General features: G+C 42.4%; 1 protein-coding gene across 2 annotated transcripts in view; it reads right to left on the bottom strand.

Annotated features, from left to right (window-relative positions):
• The window catches only part of GPR161 (G protein-coupled receptor 161), a 64,386-nt gene that overhangs the window by 36,958 nt on the left and 9,389 nt on the right, over positions 1 to 18,039 (bottom strand). The window lies entirely within an intron of this gene.

Genomic DNA, 18,039 nt, shown 5'->3' with positions numbered 1-18,039 from the left:
AATCAACAAAACAAAAACCAGGAGAACTGACATTCTAATAACTTGAAAGAATAGAAAAATATAAAAGAGGCCATAAGGTAAATACAATTAAAAGCTTTAAAAGGAAAGGAGGTAGAAACCATAATGAAAGAACAAGACCTGATGAAAAATATTAAGGAACTGTTAAAAAAGAACCAAATAGAAGTTCTAGAAATGAAAATGTTAGCTAGCAAAATTTAAAACTCAGTGGGTATGCTGAATGGAAGATTTAGCTAAAGAAAAAGATGGTGAAACGGGAGACAGCTCTGAGGAAATTATCCAGAATGTAATAAAAAAAAAAAAGATAAAGAAAATGAAAATATGAAATAAAATCAAGATACATGAAGAACAGGATTAAGAAGATTCAACACTGGAGTTCCCATCGTGGCAAGGAGGAAACGAATCCAACTAGGAACCATGAGGTTGCAGGTTCGATCCCTGGCCTCGCTCTCAGTGGGTTAAGGATCCAGCATTTCTCTGGCTGTGGTGTAGGTTGCAGACGCAGTTTGGATTCGGCATTGCTGTGGCTCTGGCATAGGCTGGCGGCTACAGTTCCAATTTGACCCCTAGCCTGGGAATCTCCATATGCCTTGGGTGTGGCCCTAAAAGGACAAAAAAAAAAAAAAATCAGAAAAAGTCTATACCAAGTCACATCACAATGAAAAATGACAAACACCAAGATACAGAGAAAAATGGTAAAAGCAAAATTTCCTATAGAGAAGTAGCAATTAGATTAATAGATTAATAGACTCTTCTTTTGAAGAAGACAGAAATAGAGACCAGAAAACAATGGGATCATTTCTTGGAAGTGCTAAGGTAAAGAACTCTTGCCCTGAAGTTTTATAATACTATTCATGAGAGGGCACAATATTTTGAGGCAACCAAAGCCTGAATGTTTACTAATCACTCCTTACTGAATGATTCACTTAAAGATACATTTCAAGAAGAAAAGTAAATCCAGAAATAAAGGGGAGGATGCAAGAACTGAGTGTTATAAAAAAATGGTAAATATATGGATGAATCTAAATCAGAACTGCAAACACTGAAATTGAAATATAAAAAGTTAAACATCAAAAACAAATTTTATAAAAATGGATAACTTGGGAGCCTCAAAAAAAAGATGAAATTAAAACATTAAGCAAAATGGAAGCTCTTAAAGGTATGACTGGAGCAATAATATTCCAAGTTAGTTTGTACTCAGGGCAGAGACTTGGTCATGGCTGTTTTCCCAGCACGTGAACAAGAATCTGGCCCATAGGAAGTAACTCAAAAATTATTTGTTGATGAATGACTGGTCTTCAAAACTTCATCATCATTAAGTCAAATGTGAGTGTTAACATTATAAAGGTAACAGAATAAAAATAGAGTGTAAGAGCTCCCGTTGTGGCTCAGCGGAAACGAATTCAACTAGGAACCATGAGGTTGAGGGTTCGATCCCTGGATCTGGCATTGCCGTGAGCTGTGGTGTAGGTCGCAGATACACCTCAGATCTGGCGTTGCTGTGGCTCTGGCGTAGGCCCGCAGCCACAGCTCCAATTAGACCCCTAGCCTGGGAACCTCCATACACCATGGGTGCGGCCCTGAAAAGACAAGACAAAAAAAAAAAAAAAAAAAAAAAAGATAAAGAGTGCAAAACTTCCAATTCAAAAGACAGGAAAAAGAAGATCCCGTCATGGTTCAGCAGTAACGAATCCAAGTAGTATCTATAAGGTTGCGGGTTCAATCCCTGGCCTCACTCAGTGGGTTAAGAATCCAGTATTACCGACGTGGGTCAGATCCCGTGTGGCTGTGGCTGTGGTGTAGATGGGCAGCTGCAGCTCCTATTCGACCCCTAGCCTGGGAACTGCCCTTAAAAAAAAAAAAAAAAGAAAGAAAAAGAAAGGAATAAAAGTACTCTTGACTTGGTAACTCTCCAGTGGCTCTAATTAGCAGACACACTAGTAAACTGCAGAAATCAGAGAGCCCAGAGTTGGCTGCCGTCCTTGAGGTCCTCTGGTCTAACCCTCCCCAGGGGGAATGTGGGTCAAAGAGCTGTGTACCCAGGGAGATCCAAAATCCCAGCGTCTGCCAGGAGACCTGGAGAGGGAATGGCACAAGCCCCAGCAAATCCCCCAGGGGTGTACTTTAACAAGAGAGGATCTGCAATGTCCCAGCTGCTGAAGGCTTCTTGGCAGGTGGCCAGCTTACCCAAGGCCCAACAAGCCAAGGCCCATTGAATGGAAGCAAATCTAAGAGTGACTCACATTACCACTCTCCTGGCCAGTGCTGCTAGAAGACACGAAGGTGTTTCACATCCCCACATTCACTACAGCCTGCCCAGCCCAAAGAAAGCGCCTTGTGCTGCAACCCTGAGAAACAACACGGCTGGAACATGACTGAGGTCTGAGTAAACATATCAGAAACCATTCCTGGGAAAGAGAGCTGGAACTCTCAGACAGGTCACCTGGGAAGGCCCGCCTTGTCTTTACTGCCATGGCTCCATGTATTATGGTCAGTCCTCTTGAATTATTCCCAGAGACAGAGACTCATCTGCTGGATTAAACTACTGGCAACGGCCTCAAGTCACTTACAGTCATATCTTGTCACTTGAGTGAGTGATCAGTATCATTCTGGGATTAAGCAACAAGGCAACACTATAGAATATTGAGTAGACTATATTCTAGGTATACAGATAGACAGGCATCTGTTTTGTTTTACAAACTGGCCTGCATTCTAATTCATAAGAAATAATTCTAGAAATGCCCTGCTTTGCAAAAATAGAATTACTATAATACAAAGGTGGAGTCTCTTTCCCTTATTTGATTGTATAAATTTGGATATCATCTGGTCCCACTTCGTATTTTTACCTAAAACCCCAATTTTCATCAACTTACACTGGACATCGTCTTTCCTGCTCATACTGCTGTCACCCTGCATTTGTCAGAGGTTGTGTGGCACGACGACGGTCAAGTATATAGACTCTGAAGCCAAACTGCCCGGGATTGAAGCCCAGCTCCTCTATGAGCTAGGTGAAAAAAGAACATTATCTTCCTCACCAAGTTACTGTAAGAACTAAGAGAGTTTATTTGCATCAAGTGCATAGAACAGCATCTGGCACACAGTGAGTCCTCACTGCATGCTCTGGTTACTGTTTGAAGAGTTTACCCCGATTTTACTACGAGAAAGGACTTTTCCTATATGTTTAGACTATGGTCACATGACCTAGGACTTGGGTTGGAGCTGCTGGAGGACAGACTTGCCTACCATGGGGTTGGTAGGCTGATTTTATTGAGCCTGGGGTTGCAGCAGCTGGTCATCTTAGACACTATGTGGAAAGTGCTTACAGGCAAATAAAGGTGAGAGAATGAGAGAGTGAGGGAAGGAGAGAGAAAGAGGGGGGTGGGGAGAACATACTGATGAAATAATTTGAGATTCTGAATCTTCTTGTTCTTCTCAATAATATGTGCCAGTGAATTTTCTCCTTCACTTCACAGCTAACGTGACTGGGTCTCTGCCACTTGCTACTTAAAGAACCCTGGCTAATACTCTGATACACATGATCTGCATACAACACATCTGGACCTCTCTTCTTTGGACAATGGTACCAGGAATCTTTCCTTTCTCCAGGTTAGGCCAACTCCTCAGGCACAGCTCTGCCTTTCTCAGCCTCCTTCTTAAAACCGTATCCTTTTCTTGCCATGGACCATGCCACAGACCCAGGGACCCTAGTATCATGGAGTTTCTTCCTATAGAGGCAGAGAAGCTTTTCACCCTCCCCCCTCCAGAGTGCAGTCTCTGTGGGATCATGAGATCCATGACCCAGACTACAAGCCACTCAAGGAAAAGGAGGCCTTACTCACCCCCATAATGCCCCTTACAAATGAGGCCACCAAAGGGACAGCCTGAGAGTCCACAGACAGGAGGTCATACTGGGCAGAAGGAGGCAGAACTCTTGGCACCTCTCCAACAAGGGGCACTGGACATGACAGGGCATACCTGCTCTCTCCAAAAGTCCTCTCTGGAGGAAATCATTTTTAGCATAAATTTCTCTTCTGAGATCCCTAAATATACCCAATTAGGGCAGCGGTTTATTCCTCCCTGTGGCCTCCCATTTTTATGAAATGTGAAAAGCTGAAACCACCAGATGCCCTCTTCTAAAGAAATCAAATGCCAACAGGTAGGTACATAAGATGTTTGAATAAACAACCCTCCAGGCAAGGAAATATTCCTAAATGCCACTTCAAACAAGTTCAGGCGAGGTCACAGTCAGGCTATTTTGGCCATATTCTCAGGGGCTCTTCATCTTAGCACCTCAAAGCATTTTATACACATCAGTCCCCAGCTGCAGCAGTTGAGGGGGTGGAGTTGAGAGGTAGGTTCAAATAACCACCTTGTTTTGCACTAAGGTAATAAGACAGACACGGAACCCCTACCCTCATCCCACCCACAAACCAGACCACACAACTCGATGAGAGCCAGAAAGAGATCACAGGATCCCTGGGTCGCCTTCCCTGCATTCCATCTATGCTTTCCTGGCAGGCACGTGCAAGTTTGCTCCAAAGACTATGGATGCAATGACTTGGCCCCTGCAGCCCCAAAGGGATGTGCCTGGCCAGCCAGGCCAGGGTCTGTTACAATGCACAGTGCTTTGCTCTTGTTCCCACAAGGGTATCGTAAACCTAGTAACATCCTGATTTAAACCTCTTACTTCACCTGTAAAGCAGGTCTGAGCCCTGGTCTATTTGGGAAAATGCACTAGAGGAAGGAAAAGAAGCTGGAGTCAGAACCCCAATGACCTTCTGGTCCTTGTCTGAATTCTTAGGTTGCCAATGGGAGAGACCTGATCTTGGTCCCCTTTGCATGTTCATTATCAACTTGAGTACCACACCGTTCTCCATAACTTTCTTCTGTAAGAACTAGAAGTCTGGAGGCCTGGGCTCTTCACTGACCATGACCCTGTCCACAAGAATGTCAGCCATGACTCTGTCAAATGTCTTTCCAAAATCAAGCTCTTGATCCTTGCTCCATTCCCTTCTCCCTATGCTCTTGAGACTCTTACCCATTTCCAAAGTGTTGTTTATTATTAATAATAATCTGGAGTTCCAGCTGTGGTGCAGTAGGTTAAGAATCCTACTGCAGTAGCTTGGGTCTCTGCAGAGGTGTGGGTCTGATCCCTGGCCCAGCACAGTGAGTTAAAGGATCCGGCACTGCCACAGCTGCGGTGCAGGTTGCAGCTGTGGCTTGGATTCAGTCACTAGCCTGGAACTTCCCTGTGGCACAGGTGCAACCAAAAAAAATTAAAAATAAGCATTGGCAAAACAGTGTGCAACATACCACGTAATTTTAAGTACATCATCTCATTTCAACCTCTGAATAACTTTTAGAGGTAGGAATTACTCTTCTCCTGTTTAAGAGAGGCAGCAAACATATGGTTAAGAGCATGAGTTCTGGAACTCTGGGTCAAATCCTAGCTCTGCTACTTATCAGCTCTGTGATCTTGACATGGTACCTAACCTCTCGTGGCATCAGCTCCCTGCTTTGTCAAATGGGGATGATACTCCTGCTCAGGAGTACTTACCTCATAGGGTTGGTGGGCAAAATCAGTGAGTTAGTATTTGAACAGTGCTTAGAATACAGTTTGGTACCACATAAGTGCTAAATAAATAAAATGGGGAAACTGAGGCTCAGAAAGGTTAAGTGTCCAGTTCAAGAGAACATTAGGTAGTAGCCCTCCAATTTGATCTTTTGATTGTGAAACTACCTTCATTCAATCTACTCACCACAGCACATAAGATTCACCATAGTATGGCCTCATCTAAATTCCAGACTTCTCACCCACCACCCACTTCATGTACATTCTGCTCCAGCCGGCTGTGCTTACATTCTCCCATTTTGAATTTGCTTTAGTTTCTGTCTGTCTTCTACTTGGAATACTTTCCCTGTTTGTGGAATGAATGAATAAAGATTTACAAAGTCTAAGAGTTCCCGGGTGGCTGAGGGGGTTAAGAATCTGGCATTGTTATTGCTATGGTGCATGTTGGATCTCTGGCCTGGGAACTTCTGCATGTCTTGGGCACAGGAAAAAAAAAAAAAAAGATTGACGAAGTCTAAAATGCATTATTGATCTACTGGTCTAATCACTTCATTGAAAGTGGGGAAAAAAATAAGTTGGGGGCAGGGGTGAGGCTTTAGAACAATACAAAAAATATACCAAGTCACAGCGATGGATTTGGCAATGATTTCTAGGCTATGACACCAAAGGCACAGGCACAGAAGAAAAAATTGACAAATTGGGACTTCATGAAAATTTTTGAAATTTGTGCATCAAAAGATACCATGGATAGAGTAGAAAGGTAACCACAGACTGAAAGAAAATATTTGCAAATCATATATCTGATTAGGGGTTAATATTCAGAATATACTAAGAATGCCTAAAATTCACAACAACAAAAACAAATAACCTGCACCAAGAAAAGATATACAAATAGCCAATATGCACATGAAAAGATAGTCAACATCCCTGATCATTAGAAAAGCAAATCAAAATTACAATAAGATTCTTCATACTCATTGGGATGGCTACTGTTCAAAACAAAAGCAAAGCCTAAAAAATAGGTTTTATGTGTTGGTAAGGATGTAGAGAAACTGAAATCCTTGCACTGTTGGTGGGAATGTAAAATGCTATGGCCACTGGGGAAACAGTATGGCAGTTCCTCAAAAAATTAAACACAGAATTACTATACAGTCCAGCAATTTTGCTTCTGGGTATGTCCCCAAAATAACTGAAAGCAAGATCTCAAAGAGATATCTGTACACCATGTTCATAGCAGCATTATTCACAGTTGCTAAAACATGAAAGCAATACAAGCATCCACTGACTGATGAATTGATAAGCATTATATGGTAGATCCACATAATGGAATATTATTCAGCCTTAAAAAGGAAGGAAATTCTGACATATGCTACAACATGGGTGAACTTTAAGGACATTATGCTAAGATTAAAAAAGCCAGTCACAAAAAGACACATATTGTATGATTCCATTTATCTGAGGCACTTTAAAAGGAGTCAATATCAGAGACAGAAAAGTAAAATGGTGGATTCCTGGGGCTGGTGGGAGAAGGACAGAAGGAGTTTTATGGGGTTAGTTTTGCAAGATGAGGGTGTGGAGAAAAAGGAACCCTATTACACTGTTGGTGGGATTGTAAATTGGTGCAACCACTGTGGAAAATAGTATGGATATTCCTCAGAAAACTAAAAATAGGACTACCATTTGATCCAGCAATCCCACTCCTGAGCATCTATCCAGAGAAAACCATGACTCAAAAAGACACATGTACCCCAATGTTCATTGCAGCACTATTTGCAATAGTGAAGACATGGAAACAACCAAAATGTCCATCGATAGAGGAGTAGATGAAGATGTGGTACGTATACAGAATGGAATATTATTCATACCATTAAAAGGAATGAAATACCGGCATTTTTAGCAACATGGACGGACCTAGAAATTATCATGCTAAGTGAAGTCAGTCAGACAATCAGACCAACATCAAATGCCATCACTGACATGTGGAATCTGAAAAAAGGACACAATGAACTTCTTTACAGAACAGTTACTGACTCAGACTTTGAAAAACTTATGGTTTCCAAAGGAGACAGTTTGTGGGGGTAGGGGGATGCATTGGGGGTGTGGGATGGAAATCCTATAAAATTGGATTGCGACAATCACTGTACAACTATAAATGCAATAAATTCATTGAGTAATAAAAAGAAGTTCTAGAGATGGACAGTGGTGATGATTACATCATATCACCATATAAATGTACTTAATACAAGTTAATGTACTTGTAACTATGCACTTAAACATGTCTCAGATGGTAAATTTTACGTTCATTTTACAACAATAAAAAAAAAAAGTTGGGGAGTTCCTGTCATGGCTCGGTGGTTAACAAATCCCATTAGGAACCATGAGGTTGTGGGTTCGATCCCTGGCCTCGCTCAGTGGGTTAAGGATCGGGTGTTGCCATGAGCTGTGGTGTAGGTCACAGACGTGGCTTGGATCCAGCGTTGCTGTGTCTCTGTCGTAGGCCAGCGGCTACAGCTCTGATTAGACCCCCAGCCTGGGAACCTCCATATGCCGTGGATGCCTCCCTAGGGACCAGTCCAGCAGTGACCTCCAAGGTAAACCCACTGAATAAAATGATTTATTGGGCTGCACTGTCCCCAGATTACACGGCAAAGCAAATCTTAACTTTTTGTTCATCAAACTCCTCTGGTGCGGTTTTTGTTGTGCATGTTGGAGAATGTGAGGAACATTCAGTACTAAGGCAAGCTGGACTCTGAGCCATGGACGACTGTCTGTTGAACTTTTTTCAAAGGGCCACTGGCCTCTCTCCCAGGCATCCCCCAGCAACAATGAAAGCGGCCATCGTCACCCCCTGTTTCCTGGTCAACACAAATGGGGAGGGTCCACTTCAGCCTCCCAGGAAATCCACAACCAACCAGCTGAAGTCATGATGAAGACAACTCACTCAGGGGAGAGTCTTAAGCCCCAATGGAAAAGTGCCATAGGAAAAAGGATTGAAAGCAGTGGTAGGTTGACCACAGCTCTCTGAGGAATCCTTAGCAACCTGGAGGCCAGGCAGGACTTGTCCCAGCTGCACGCAAGGCAGCAACCTTTCCTTTGTCAGACACTGGACACCTCACCTGGACCACGTTACTCCCCTAGGTGGGAGAAAAGGAGAAATGCCAGTTTTCCCAGGGTAGGCTCAGGAAAGCCCCCACAGACACTGGTCCATGGCCAGCCTATCTGGAACTGGGATCCCTGCGAACCCCAAAGGCAGAGCTGGGTCAGACCAGGTCAGACCTCCCCAAGGCTGTTTGAAGTCTACCGGATGCTACTGCCGGAAGTGGCTGCGATGATTCACTGGGCAACTGGACCAAGGGTCGGGTTAGGAGCCTGTGCTCAGGCAGAGAGAAGCCAATGCCACGCCCCAGAGTTCCCGACTCAACACCTCCACTTGGATGATACAGGCATCACAAGCCCAACGTGTCCAAAACCAGACTTCAAGTCCTTTGCCTCTCAAATCTGCTCTTCCCACGTTTTTCACTTCATGTTGCAGTACCCCATCCTACCAGCTGCTCAGACCCTAAACTTTGGAGTCACTCCTGACTTGCTCCCACATCTCCTATCTGGTCCACTAGCAAATCTACTGGCTCTACTTTAGAAATGTATCTAGAATCCAACTATGTCTTACTACCTCTGCTACCATCACTCTGGTCCAGGATACATTATGTCTTCTCTGGGTTATTAAAATAGCTCTCTCACTAGTTACCTACATCTGCCATTGCCCTCATTCTCAACACAGCAACCAGAGTGAGCCCATTAAAACTGAGTTCAAAACACACAAATAAGCCACTACTTTACTCAAAACCCCCAAAGGATCCCTATATCACTCAGAACAAGCCCTGCATCTTCCCACATGATGTGCTCTCCATGATTGGTCTCACTTGATAATAAAAATTACTTTTTACTCCCATTCCAATGACATTAGCCTCCTCACTATTCCTCAAACACATCAAGCATGTGTCTACCTCAGGGACTTTGCACTTGCTGTGGCCTAAGCCTAGAATGCCTCTATTCCACATATCCTTGTAGGTTGCTCTCTCACTCTCTTCAAGTCACCTTTTCCATAAAGCCTTCCCAATCCACATGACCTAACATTCACACCCCTCTCTAAAACCTCATGGCCCCATTCCCATCTCTACTTTTTCTCTTTAGTACACATGTGTGTGCCTATTTATCTATCTTATTAATATCTTTCCCTCCCTCCAGCCTGTAGACTCCATGAGAGTAAGGAATTTCTGGACTGTATATTTGGGAGTCAGCACCTAGAACAGTGCCTGGCAAACACAGTGCCTAATACATGGGATAAATAAGTGAAAATGTGAATTAACAATGGAAGCCTGAACATCTTGGTACACTAGGCATTTCTTGCCTTCAGAGAACTAGTTTTGCAGATGCAGCAAACATTATTTATCATCCAATCAATATTCATTTTCCCCTTTCCCTTATCAATAAGAACCCTGACTTGATGTGGGGCACCCAATGTGTCTACAAAAATAAACTCACTCGCACAGAGCTTGGGTGGCCATCAGACCCAGTACCAGTGAAAAGAAGTCTACAAGGCAGCAGAAATCTGTCCATTTCCTGATGAAAAGAGAGACTCAAGCTGTGGCTCCTGCCTTTTTCCCTCTCCTTTTTCCTGACTGGAACTCAAAACTCAACGCTTAAAGGTAAAGCAGCCATCTTTTGGCCACGTGGCTGGATGGCCCATGAAATGCAGAGCATAAAGACTAAAGTAGCTCAAATCACCTACTGAATCGTAAAGCCATTGTGCCCAGACACAGCTAGTCAACCCCTTATTGATGAAGTCCTTGGAGTTTCCTTTACATGCTGCAAAAGCAATCCTAACTTGATACACAGGTCAAAGGTGAGAAGAGAAGCTGAGAAAGGCAAATTGTTCTGTGCATGAATACTAAGGTACAAATTAATTGCTGGTAACGATTGGTACTACAGCATCTCCATTTATCCACCTATCCCCTTCTCCCATACACCCCTGCCCCATTCCCCTTGACCCCAAGGGGCAAACAATCCCATAACTCTAACTTGCTCACCCTTTCCCATGATAACTCTATGTAGAATCAAAGACCCTAATCATCAGGAAGAGGGGGCCTCCAAAAACAGAATGAAATAATGCCATTTGTAGCAACATGGATGGACCTAGAGACTATCACACTGGGTGAAGTAAGCCAGAGAAAGACAGTTATTATACAATATCACTTATATGTGGAATGTAAAAAATAATACAAATGAACGGATTTACAAAACAGACAGGCCCATAGACATAGCAAATAAACTTATAGTGACCAAAGGGGAGAGAGGGAAGGAAGGATAAATTAGGAGCATAGGTTTAACAGATATACACCACATAAAATATACATAAAATAAACAACAAGGATTTACTCTATTATAGTATCTTATAATAACCTATAATGAAAAAGAATTTGAAAAAATGTACACCTGAATCACTTTGATGTGTACTTGAAACACAATATTAGAAATCAATTATACTCCAATTAAAAGAAAAAGAGGGCCTCCAGGAATAATTTCCCCTCTAAAAAGGCCCTAAAACCCAAGCTAATCTTTGGAAATGTCTTATTCTGGATAGGTGAGTTTTATGAATTGGTAGGGTTTTATTGCCTTAAAATTTCAAAACTGTTTCAAGCCTTTAGGCAAAATTCATGAAAATCTATTACACATTTCCCTATATTTTAAAACAAAGTATATAAAACAATGATTTTTATGAAGACTCAGGGTCATTAAACACCAAGATAAATGGAATTGTGACCTCAGAGATCAATATTAATGCAACTGCTTTCTTTTGAAATCTTAGAGGAGAGCATTAAGCTTCCCAGTCATTCAGCTGGTGAGTTATCACTGTGAACCTTTATTACATGATTTCAAACACAGTGATTCCCTCAATTTGGATAAGGAATATAAGAGTATGTTCTCTTATACCAAGTGTGCCTTGTGTATTGTTGCCTTTTGATACTTTCTCTGCAACGTGTTTCGACCTCTGGCTGCCACTTTCACTACACAGAGCAGACTTACCTGCAGTTTTCCTTGTCAAGCAGATGAAAGGTTTATGCAAAGGAGGGGCTGACATACTGAGAGAGGATTCAGTGCAAATTCTCCAGCCCTGGCTTCTGTCACACAAATGTCATTTCCTCTTGCACTTTCGGGGAGGGTTGATTTCCTATTTCTTAGCACTTGGCCAGGTAAGTGACATGCTAACTGTATTTATATGGCTCAGGTGAGTAACAGTGGCATGTTCCAGAAAAACAAAGACCTTGAAAGAGCTCAGAGGTTTCCACCTAATTTTAATTTTTTTTTTAAGTGTAAAAAGGGAAACTGCTGAATTTAAAAACAAGACTGTTGAGTCTTACTGGATTTCATACCACCAGAAAGGCAGATACATATGTGCAGATAAATATGTTATGTACTAAAGGACTGACACTAGAATTTTCCAAAAGCCTAAGTCTAGAAAATATGAATTTCTTGAAGAGGCTGTAGCTCTATTTGCAAAAGATATTTGCACAGGCCTGTATAACAAGGTAGAGTATTACTATTTCTTGGTTATCCTGCTTCCCTCTTATTTTACTTCCTCTGTTCTATCACAGTCCTCTAGGTCAGGCATTCCCAAGCTCTGGGTGGCAGTCACTGCCCGTAGACCAAATCAATGATGTGTTGCTTATATGAAAACTATTATTCTTCAGATGTCTATATGTGCTCTTGTGATCAATAAAATTCAAACTCATTTTTTACACTGTTATTGATTCACATCAGCACTTTGTAATTAAGCCTTTTCTCTTCTCCAACGGAAGTGATACTGAAAGGGCGTTTGGGCCCACAGTCTGGCAGAGCTTGGTGACCACTACCAAAAGCCCAGGCCACCTACCCCCTTGCTGACACTTACAAGAATAACATCAGCTGAAGGTCCACCTTAAGAGCAAAATTCTCAAGACATCTTTCTGGAACATTCCATTGCCACGATGACCCTCATCACCCCTGATATGAAGTTATGCTTTTATATTATAGTTATCTTTTCAGATACACATTCTTAGTACAAGTTATTTTAGATGACGATGCTTCCCCCTCCAGAAGGCTTATAAATTCTTCCTCAATTTCCCCTCTGAATTCCCAATGGCACTTTACATGTGGGAGAAAATAAGTATTTTATATTCCCCCCACCTATTAAGATCGACTATGATCTGATATTCAGTAGAATAACATGCTTCTTTGGAATCTTGACTGAACCTAGGTTTGAATTCATGTGATTGTGTCTGTTAACCTCTCTGAGCCTCAGTTTCTCCAAGAGAAACAAGAGTGGAATTAACCTACTTAATATGATTATGAGGGGAATATATGAAGTAGCATGTGTGAAAGCAGCTAATGGAGTGGCTGCCAGAAGATAAACTCAGTGGGGGTGGGAGTGGGGGGCTAAATTAGGAGTCTGGGATTAACCATATACACATGACTATAAATAAAACAGGAGTTCCTGTCGTGGCTCAGCAATGAGCGAACCCAACTAGCATCCACAAGGACATGGGTTTGATCCCTGGAATCACTCAGTGTGTTAAGGATCCGGCATTGCCGTGAGCTATGGTGTAGGTGGCAAATGTGGCTCAGATCCCGCGTTGCTGTGGCTCTGGTGTAGGCCAGCGGCTACAGCTCCATTTGGATCCCTAGCCTGGGAACTCCATATGATACAGGTGAGGCCCTGGAAAAGACAAAAAGACCAAACAAACAAACAAACAATAAAGACAACCAACAAGAACCTACAGTATAGCACAGGGAACTATACTCAATATTTTATAATAACCTATAAGGTGAAGGCATCTAGAAAATATAAATATATATGTATAAGTGAATCACTTTACTGTACACCTGAAACTAACACAAAACTGTAAATTGGAGTTCCCGTCGTGGCACAGCAGAAAAATATTTGACTAGGAACCATGAGTTGTGGGTTCGATTCCTGGCCCTGCCCAGTGGGTTAAGGATCTGGCATTGCCGTGAACTGTGGTCTAGGTCTCAGACTCGGCTCAGATCTGGCATTGCTGTGGCTCTGGTGTAGGCTGGCAGAAACAGCTTTCATTAAACCCCTAGCCTGGGAACCTTCATATGCTGTGGGTATGACCCTAAAAAGACAAAAAGACAAAAACAAAACAAAAAAAGTAAATCAATTATACTTCCATAAAAAAAATTAAAGAGTAGGTACAACCACTATGGAAAACAGTATAGATTCCTCAAAAAGCTAAAAATAGAACTAAAAATATTATCCAGCAATCCCACTCTTGGGCATATATCCAGACTAAACTATAATTCAAAGAGATACATGCACCCCTGTATTCATAGGAGCACTATTCATAATAGCCAAGACATGGAAACAACCTAAATGTCCATGGACATATGAATTGATTAAGATGGTGTGGTATATATATACAATGGAATACTACTCAGCCATAAAAAAGAATGGCTATTTGTAGCAACATGGATACAACTAGAGAATATTAAGTCAGTCAGGAAGAAAAAGACAAATACCATATGATATCACTTATACGTGGAATCTAAAATATGACAAAAATGAACTGATCTACAAAACAGAAACAGACTCATAGAGAATGGACTTATGGTTGCTATGGTGGAGGGAGAGGAGGTAGGATGGACAGGGAGTTTGGGCTTAATAGATGCAAACTACTCAATTTAGAATGGATAGGCAATGAGGTCCTACTGTATCGCATAGGAAACTATATCCAGCCTCCTGGGACAGACCTTGATGGAAGATAATAGGAGAAAAAGAATATATATATGTATGTATGACTGAGTCACTTTGCTCTACAGAAGAAATTGGCACAATCAACTATACTCTAATAAAAATGTTTTAAAAGAGTAGAATTTACCATTTTCTAGGAGAAATTTACATTTATAATGGAAATCCCCATTTGGAGGTAGAGGTGGGTCACCCTCTCTGTACCGGGAAGAGAAGGCTAACTCTAAATCACAAGAAACTCTTATCAGTGGGGGATGCCAGACTTAAATCTGCATAACAACCTTACTTACTTTTCCTGCTCACCTCCCATAACTGGCCAGCCCCCAACATCTTTCTTTTTTCTTTAGCTGAAAATTGTATTTAAGGTGGTATCTTGGGCCATTTCTGGGATTTTTTTACTCAATTTTATTAAGTATCTCCCATGTTTACATGAAGTAGTCATGTTATTAAACTTCTGCGGTTTTTTTTCTGTGATTAAAAAAATAGAAGGAGTTCCCGTCGTGGCGCAGTGGTTAACGAATCCGACTAGGAACCATGAGGTTGCGGGTTTGGTCCCTGCCCTTGCTCAGTGGGTTAACGATCCGGCGTTGCCGTGAGCTGTGGTGTAGGTTGCAGACGCGGCTCGGATCCCGAGTTGCTGTGGCTCTGGCGTAGGCTGGTGGCTACAGCTCCGATTCGACCCCTAGCCTGGGAACCTCTATATGCCGCGGGAGCGGCCCAAGAAATAGCAACAACAACAACAAAAAGACAAAAGACAAAAAAAAAAAAAAAAAATAGAAGATAAGAGAGTTCCTGCTGTGGCTCAATGGGTTAATAATCCAGCTTGTCTCTGTGTTAGTTCAGTCCCTAGTCTAGGGCAGTAGGTTAGGGATCTGGAATTGCCACAGGCATAAGTCACAGATGCAGCTCCAGTTTGATCCCTGGCCTGGGAAATTCCATAGGTCGCCAGTACAGCTGAAAAAGGAAAGGGAAAAAAAAAAAAAAAAAGATAAACTCAAAATATGTTTAAGAAAGTTATTTAAGACATGAAAAGACAATTCGATTCTTTTTTCCCCTTCAAATTTTCATTAAAACCAAAGAGATTTCATTTGACCACTTAAGTGGATAAAACAGAGAAGAGGAAGGATGCAGTACAAGAGACTGCAAAATGGAATTGGTCCTGACTCCATTAGAGGCTCAGGGCCTGAGAACTCAGTCACTGCAGAAAAACAGGCAACCCACAACTGAACTGCTTTGTAACCAGAAGGCAGGACTACAGCTGAGTCAGAGGCACACAACTATAATTCAAAGAGATACATGCACCCCTGTGTTCACAGCAGCACGTGCAATTTTAATTTACCTCTATCTGCGAAGAGGGGGCTGATGTCCCATGCCCACAAACCCACCCTGAAAGAGTAAATCTCACCTTTTAAAGCGAAGAGAATCAGGATAGATGGGAGGGTCTGAAAATGTCCAATCAGGAGTTCCTACTGTGGCTGAGTGGTGACAAACCCAACCTGTATCCATGAGGATGCAGGTTCAATTCCTGGCCTTGCTCAGTGGATTAAGGATCTGGCATTGCTGCAAGCTACAGACGCAGCTTGGATCCCGAATTGCTGTAGCTGTGGCGTAGGCCAGCAACTGAGCTCTGATTTGACCCCTAGCCTGGGAACTTCCAATAGGCCACAGGTGTAGCCCTAAAAAAAAAAAAGAAAATATCCAACCACAAGACTCTAGATAACAATCAAATTCAGTCACCACTCCAGTATTTGACATCAGTGGTTTTCAAGGAGGGGCAACTTTGCCTCTACTCCCACCCCAAGGGACATCTGGCAATTTCTGGAAACATCTTTGGTTATCCCATCTCAGGGGATGCTACTGGCATCTAAGGCCGAGGATGCTCCTGAACATCCCACAATGCACAGGGCAACCTCCTCCCACCCCCAACAAAGAATTATCCAGCCCAGAATGTCTGGTGCTCAGGTTGAAAAATCCTGTTCTCTAGGAGTAACTGGGTTCATTTACTCTTTTTTTTTTTCCGACTATATACACTTAACAAACAGATCAGAGGCCTCTGGAGTGATGCGTCAAGGAAAATAAAACAACTCTATCCATCAACACACATGGGGCTCAAAGAAGACAAGGAGATACAGAAGCTATGCTGAGAATAAGACTGAGATGATTACTTCCATCACAAGACACACAATGATTACTATGCTAATTGGTTTTGCCCTTATTTGTTTTACTCATTATCTTCCTAGAGCCCAGAAAACTAATGAAGCTTATACTGCTAAAACTGAGAATATTATTTTTAAATGGCTTAAAATGGTATTCCTTTCAGATATATTTCTTTGAATGACCATATCTGAGACAGATGGCATCGTATACAGTCCTAAGGAACAGGGGATGTCCCCTCTCTCCCACATCTCACTGCACTGGTTTCTGGACACTCCTAACTCTCTCTTTCTCATTCCTCACTACCCCCCCCCCAAATGTCTACTGAATACCTACACAGTGTCAAGCTCCACTGTGCAGCTGGGAAACAGCACTGAGCAAACTGCCAAAATCTCTCCTTTCCAAGAGTTTACATTCAGGGGGTAGAGGACAGAGACAGCAAACAAACAATACACAATAGAAACTTCCACTTATCAGAATAATAAATACTATGGGTGTAGTGTCCAACATCATAGATATTAAGTAACACATAGTTACACAAGAAAGTTGTTGAGAGTAAAGCCCGAGAGTCTCATCAGAAGGAAAACAAATTTTTTTCTATTTCTTTCATTTTGAATCTATATGAGATGACGGCTGTTCACTAAACTTACTGTGATAATCATTTCATGATGCATTTAAGGCGAATCATTATGCTGTACACCTTAAACTTATACAGTGCTATATGACGATCACATCTCAGTAAGTCTGGGAAAACTATGGAAAAATGTGATTAAAAATAAATAAAAATCCTGGAGTTCCCATCATGGCGCAGCAAACGAATCCGACCAGAAACCATGAGGATGCGGGTTCGATTCCTTGCCTCGCCCAGTGGGTTAAAGATCTGGTGTTGCTGTGAGCTGTGGTGTAGGTCGCAGACGTGCCTCAGATCTGGCGTGGGCCAGTGGCAACAGCTCTGATTAGACCCCTAGCCTGGGAACCTCCATGTGCCATGCTGCAAGTGTGACCCTAAAAAGACAAAAGGCAATGAATAAATATCTAAAAAATTAATAAATATATAAAATAATTCCAGAGAGTGGCAAGTGCGATGAAGAAAAATAAAACAAGGTAAAGGGAGAGGGACTGGGTAAGAGGGCTGGGAGCGAGTCGTTAGCAACGTCTCTCCAAGGAGCTGACAATGGAACAGAAGAAAAAAAAATTGATACAAGGGAATTTCAGGCCAAGGGAAGGGCCCTTGAAAAGGCCCTGGGCCAGAATGTGCTTGGCATGTGTAAGGAATAGGAAGGAAGCTGAAGAGGAGCGGGAAGAGAATGGCAGACCATGGCAATGGTCGGTGACCAGATTATGCAGGGCGCTGTGAGCCATGTTCAGGAGTGCAGATTAGACTGACATGGGATCAGAGGCCTCTGGAATGTCTGAAGAGGGTTACTCTGGCCACTGGGTGAAGAATGGACTGCAGAGGCCAAGCATGGAGGCAGGGACACCAGTCAGG

This window comes from Sus scrofa, chromosome 4 (assembly GCF_000003025.6).
Source record: "Sus scrofa isolate TJ Tabasco breed Duroc chromosome 4, Sscrofa11.1, whole genome shotgun sequence".
NCBI lineage: Eukaryota > Metazoa > Chordata > Mammalia > Artiodactyla > Suidae > Sus > Sus scrofa.
This window is presented reverse-complemented; position numbering and strand designations above follow the sequence as displayed.